The 6,909-nt window shown below is 32.7% G+C and overlaps 1 non-coding gene across 1 annotated transcript; it reads right to left on the bottom strand.

The window, feature by feature from the left end:
* Positions 1-444: 444 nt before the first annotated feature.
* On the bottom strand, positions 445-2,412 carry LOC112013891 (uncharacterized). The gene is made up of 3 exons (XR_010631631.1): positions 2,284-2,412; positions 2,020-2,152; positions 445-970 (listed from the first exon to the last, which is right to left on the bottom strand). It is a non-coding gene; the product is annotated as an uncharacterized LOC112013891 (transcript).
* Between the last annotated feature and the right edge of the window lie 4,497 nt (positions 2,413-6,909).

Genomic DNA, 6,909 nt, shown 5'->3' with positions numbered 1-6,909 from the left:
TGAAATCCCATCTGAAAATCAAACTTTAATTTATAAACATCAAGCTTTATCCTTGAACATATCTTCAATTTCTTTAATGAAATAATCAATGGCATCATTAGTAATCAATGGCATCAATTGACAAATAAACTTTCTTTGTGTTCATCAATCATTCCCAAACAGATCTTTTCTGCACCTCCAAGACCAGATGGGCCTTATTATAGGTTTTTGACCTTAATATAGGTTTGCTCACACATTTAAACACATTATGGGATAACATAACAGTGATAAAGTGATAACTGATAACACTCCTATTGTTGAATTAAAACCCATTACTAGAAAATGGCATTAAAATATTTTCGATGAGCTAACTAAACAGTGAACACATACTTTATCCTTAAAAAAAAAAAAAAAAATGTAAAAAGCAAATAATTAAAGCTTTTTGGTAACAGTAACACACGAAAAGAAAATACAATAACAGATACATTCATCATAAATGTGCAAGTTGCACCCTCAACACACCATTGTAGCCAGAACTACAATAAGCTGCATGAGACATACTTTTTCCCTAAAAGCATGAGATATACCTACTTTCAATCACTACATTCAGTGATAAACTTAAATAAACTTATGTGCTTCATTCTTGCAAAGTTGAAGCTAAGCTCACTCCATGAATACATTAAGGTTTACATTTCACATTACTTCTACACTATCACCATTTTAATCCTTGGTGGTAATGTTGTTTCGAGTTGCCTGGCATGAGTTAAAGCGGCTAATTTCGTCTCAGGATCCCTAATATTCTCCACAAATGGTAACCGTGTGTCAATAATTATCGTCTCCAGTGACATAGCATTGTTGAGTACATCTAGGGCAAGCTCCATGTCACGTGTACCACCAACAAAACCAATCAATTCAAGCACCTTGAGGCATTGGTGTGGACATTTAGCCTTCTGTGCCTCATTTTTCCAAGGTCATTATTTAGCCCTATCATCTGTCACAAAAAAGAAATAGCAGCGTTATGCTAAGTTAAAAGATAGAATGTTCAAAAAATTACTGGAATATAGGTATAGCAACACAATTAACAATGTTATCGCCAATAACTAAAAGCAGCAGAGAATAATGACTTTGGCATATGTTATAGGTCCTCTATTTTATTATTTTTCCTTGTTTGTTGAATAGAAGTAGGTTGTCTCTGACTTATCAAAAAAAAAAAAAAAAGTAGGTTGTCTCCTGTGCTGACTGTTGTAGGTTCTCTAACGCTTGAAATGGGCTTATTTCCAAAAGAATTTTAGAACATAATCATAACATTAGGAAAACAAAAGCATACTACAAGACCAATAAAACCCATTCTACCAATGTCTAAGAAGCCAACCAGTTGTAACTTCCATTTGGAAAGCCAAGTGCTAGAGCTACTCATATGGACAAAAGTAGCTTTCCTAATCCACAAGCATCCACAACTATGACATTCCACTTAACAAAAGTAACCAAAAAAAAAAACTGAAAAAAAACAGCACATGAAATAGGCTTATCATGGTTTTTTTTTTTTTTTTTTTTTAAATTTATTATTATTATTATTATTATTATTTTATACAAGTAAAACAGGGCTATCATGATTATCTTTTATACTGAATTCTAACCAATAAATAATGGATTGATTTTTATTGCAGTGAACACTCATAAACTACAAGGGACAGATGCATCACAATACACACAATAAGGGTGGAAGAACACACACACACACACACACAAGATCTGTATCAAGCAACCGCTGGACTCTTTGGTTAAGTTATGCCAATTATTATTTTAAAGATCCATCATAATTATTTTTTAACATGCATGCCAAACTCTTTTTAATTGGAAGTTATTTACCATCTAATAGCTTGTCCAACTACAAAAACAATCCAGCTAATATGCATTACAAAATGTGAAGGAAAAGACAGCTAAGTGCGAAGCTCAAGTGAAAATAAATCTTAAAAAATCTCCAAACAATAAAGTCCATAACTCTAAAATTATAAACAATAAAGTAATAACAATATTTACCTCGAGTGTAAATTTTTGCAAAAAGGGAGATGCTTCAGCACGGAAGTGCAACAAAGGAGACTGTGGCACGATATGAAGATACAATCAATGTTAATTTCTTGAGGCTTCTTAACTCTGGAAACTTGGGGAAACCCTGAAAAATTAAACCAAGAAAAATGAGAACATTCATATAAACAAACATTGATGTTTGGAAAAAAGAAGAAAAAAGCACAATGGAGTTAACAATCATGAGAGTGTTTGTGTATAAGTGTTTTTATCACTAACCTCAACATACACCTTTAGTACAATTGTCTGCAGCTGAGAGAGAGAACTTGAAATTGGGCAACATTTCTTCACAAAATCACAAGCATACAACCATCCATAGACACATCAACAAGATTGGGAACATCCCTAGACGTACCTTATCTTATCCCAAAATATTTGAATGAAACAAGATTTATGGCGGAAATCTCAATCTTTTGAGAGAGAAGCAGCGTAATATCTCTAAATGCTTTAGCTTGAGCAGAGGCCTAGAAGACTTTAATTTCACCAAAGAATTTGAGGCTTCCACATGTAGTGCTTCAATATATGGACAATTAGATAAAACATATGCAAGAACTTTTCCGGTCACTTCCACATAACTCAAAGAGAGGTTTGTTAGGAAATTGAGGCTATAACCATGAGGAATTTGAGTAGGAAGAGTGTAATGTCCCTAGCCAAGCCTGTAATAATAGGGTCGAAATCCAATGAAAGCCTCTTCACTTTCTTTCTCAGTGAAAAAAGTATCCAATTGTCAATATCCAATTTGTTACACTCCTCTTTTAGTGGAAAGTCAACTTTAAACTCATCTATGGTATGAGCTTGATGCAATTGCAATACATGATTTACCCAACTGACATACCTATCCCTGTCAATTCCAGGTAAAGTTTTAAAAAAGCTCTTCTTCCTGAGATATTGTAATGATGAATCATCGAAGTCCAAGCTACCAGTCGTAAATTTCCACAGATGTCCCCACCTTCTAGAGAGGACACTAGTCCTTGCTGCTTCTTTCAACTTCAAAAATGAAAGAATGGAGACAATAATTTCGTTCGGCAAATCACTTAACCGATCCATACAGAAACTTTTTGTCTCGTCACACTGAACATGACAATGTAAACATACGTTAGCAAAGACAATAACTTTTTCACTTTACTCAGTAACTTTCAGATAATATATCTTACAAACTATACCAAAACGGAGCTTTATTTATTTATTTTTTTAAAGAAAAGATTAGAAATTTAATTCATAAACTAAACAGATTGTACACCATCTGCCACAACAGCAGTAAAACAAGAAGGTAAGTTTTCCAAGTTCTAACCGAGCACTAACATTACAACCCAGCATGTGAGACCAACATTACAAAATCTTTTACTAAAACAGTGTGACAAAACTTTAACATATATTAGCAAAGACTTTAACTTCCTACTCAATTATGTAACTTTCAGTGAGTAAATCTCAGCCAATTATACCAGAAACTGAGCAATTTTAAAACAACAAAATTTAAACAGAGTGAATTCAATTTGTAAAAATTGAGCAATCGAATAACCAAAAGAACAGAACTTGAAGAAACACAGACAACAACCAAAAAAAAAAATAATATATATATATATATATATATAAAATTTGGGTTGCTTTTGAGAAAGACTAACCTTTTGTGGTTGAGACTTTGATCCAAGCTCCATTATTCTGGCCTTCTCACACAAGTAGTATTGGCACTTGGCAGAGACACCCATGAGAGAGTGAGTGAGAACAGATTGTGATTTTTGAGGTTGTAGATTTTGCTGAGCAAGTCTTATATATATATATATATAGTTGAAGTATTTTTCCGAATCCTATTCAAATTTGGAGTTGGGGTTAACTGAATCCTTTGCAGATTCGAAGTCGAACTCGCATGAATGAATGCGATTCATGAATGAAATTTGTCGAGCTCGGATGATATTAAAAGTTGGTCGGTCCGGCCCATTAACTAAATGACTACACGCCCATTGATTGTTTATATTAAAAATCCAAGGCCCAATAGTTTGAATGAAAAGGGCGCGATTAAAGAAACGAATTCATCTTTGTATTGAATGAAGCGATAAAGAGTAACTTGCAAAACATTAATGACATGTTTGGATGTTTAAAAAAGGAGGGGGAGTAGAGTAGAGGGAGGGAGAGTAATGCAATTGCCTTGTTTGGAAGTTTTTTAAAGAATGAGGGAGAGGGGTTTGGAGGAGTTTGGAGGGGTTTGGACTCCCTCTAGCCCCCCAATTTTAATTCCCCCAAATTGGAGAGATTTGGAGGGGGAGTAGAGTACATAAACTATTGACCAAGTAAATTACCTAATTTACCCTTATTATATTAACAAAATTACACAAGGGGAAGGGCTAATTACTCCCTTCCCCCTTACTAATTTTAAAAACATCCAAATAAGGTGGAGGTGAATCATTCTCCTCTACTCCTCCTCCCCACTACTCCCCTTCCCTCTACTCCCCTCTACTCTCCTCCCTCTCTAAACTTCCAAACAAGCCATAAGTATCCATTTGGTTGAAGATTTTTAGTATTGTTATTCAGTTTTTAAATTTGTGAAAATATGTATTTGAGTATTATAAAAATATATGTCAAAAATGTTATTATTGTTTAAACACTGAAAACTGATATTTAAACTCTAGTACCAAACAATTTGGTCATAAATAAATTGTAATTGTGTTAAATGGATACCCTACCTGAGTACCTAGTATATTGATTTACACTTATTCTCAATAACAAAAAAGTACACTTTTTTTTTTTGCTAAAAAAAAAAGTATACTGATTTACACTAAATGAGTGTTTGGATTGCAATGAAACACTCATTAGCGTTTGGCGTCTACGTTTTAGTGAGTCCTGTGCATTGTTCACGAGACCCACAAACTAATTTTTTTCCAACAAAAACAACTTTAAAACTGGGTCTCATAACACTATTCACATATTTAAAAATTATTTTACTACAGTGTTTTCAGTTTTCAGTAATAAGCGATATTCAAATACACCATAACTTGATTATAATTCAAAATTATTCATCTTACTTAAATTTTTTAAAATTTTTTTTCCATGTATCATATAGGCACTAGATCCTAAAAGGAGTAATCTAATCACAATTAAAACTCATTGTAGTTATTTATAAAGCTCATACAACTTAGTGTCCGTTTGGAACAATATATCTATTTTTTTGCTAAAAATGTGCTTAAGTATATTTGATTTTTGGAAAAAGTGAGAAAACGCGAGGTTTTAAAAAACTATACATGAAAGATAAAAGCTAAAAACTAAAGCTGATACCAAACAGACATTAAGAGTCTGTTTGGGATGTAATGCAAGTTTCAGCTTATTTGAGTTTTGAACTTCTTTTTGTTACAATTCATGGGTTCGATTTCTTTTTTTGGTACTATTTATGGGTCTCATTGTACTATTTTGCTAGCTTTTAGCTGTTTTTTTTTTCTTGTATTTTCAATAAAAAAATTTCAATTTAAGCTAAATAATTTATTCCCAAATGTACCTTAAAAATATGTCCGATGTAGGACTCCATACACATCCATACAACACACACTCAACTAACTCAATATTAGGGGGGACATCACCATTCTTCCCCCTTACATCCTCAATCTCTACATTAGCTCCATGTTGTGAGAGTGTCTAGTGCACGTTAGGTGAGTTTAATGCTTGAAACTAGGTTATGTGATAAAAACAAGTTATAAGAAAATTAGCCAAGAGCCTCGTAACTCTATTTGCACCTCTTGGTATCTTCAACGGAGACATCCACTATTCAAATCCCATCTTCTTAATCATAACAACCGAATAATGAAAAAAAAAAGAAGAAGAAGAAGAAGAAGAATAAGCTACAATGTAAAACTCACATTCTAAGTTTCACAAGAATTTATTTCAATTCTCTAATACTTTCGTTCAATTAAGGCTTCCATCAGTGACATGCTTTATCTCATGTTCAAGTAAATTAAACTAGGTTTGAAAATATTAATTTTACTTTACATTTATATTAGATTTTGTATGACACTTATAGTTATTTACAATTATTTATTTATTTTGTTATAGATATGACTAATTTTTATATTATTTTTTGGGTAAAATATCATTTTCGTCCCTAAACTATCACAAAAGTTCGTTTTTCGTCCCTAAATTTTCAAAAGTTCTATTTTCGTCTTTAAACTATCACAAAAGTTCGTTTTTCGTCCCTAAACTTTTAAAAGTTCTATTTTCGTCCTTAAACTTTTCCAAACGTATTGATTTTCGTCCCTCCCACGTCAGTACTCTGTCAAGCCACGTCAGCACTCCGTCAGAACTTTTGAAAATTTAGGGACGAAAATAGAACTTTTGAAAGTTTAAGGACGAAAAACGAACTTTTGTGATAGTTTAGGGACGAAAATAGAACTTTTGAAAATTTAGGGACGAAAAATGAACTTTTGTGATAGTTTAGGGACGAAAATGATATTTTACCCTTATTTTTTTAAATCTTTTTTTAGGTTTTACTAATTTTTTAATTAATTTTTTTTTTAACAAAGAAGAAAAAAGCCCAATGGAGTTAACAATCATGCGACTGTCTGTGTATATGAGAGAAGAGAGGGATGAACGCTAATGTTAACGGACTGTGATTTTTGAGTTGGTAGATTTTCGACTTTCGCAGAGCAAATCCCTTTTTTTAAATTTGGTGTTTTTGCCTAATACTATTCAAAATTGGGCTTTGGGTTAACTGAATCCTTTTCAAAGTCGAAATCGAACTCGCATGATTCATGAATAGAACAACCACAACCAATCTGAATTTAGTCGAGACTGATGACATTATAAATGGTCGACCCGGCCCATTAACTAATATGATTACATCCAATGCGTTTTTATATTAAAAAA

The sequence above is a fragment of the Quercus suber genome, unplaced genomic scaffold (assembly GCF_002906115.3).
Source record: "Quercus suber isolate HL8 unplaced genomic scaffold, Cork oak 2.0 scaffold_229, whole genome shotgun sequence".
Classification (NCBI taxonomy): domain Eukaryota; kingdom Viridiplantae; phylum Streptophyta; class Magnoliopsida; order Fagales; family Fagaceae; genus Quercus; species Quercus suber.
The sequence above is the reverse complement of the archived record's forward strand: the minus strand, read 5'-3'. Positions and strand labels throughout refer to the sequence as shown.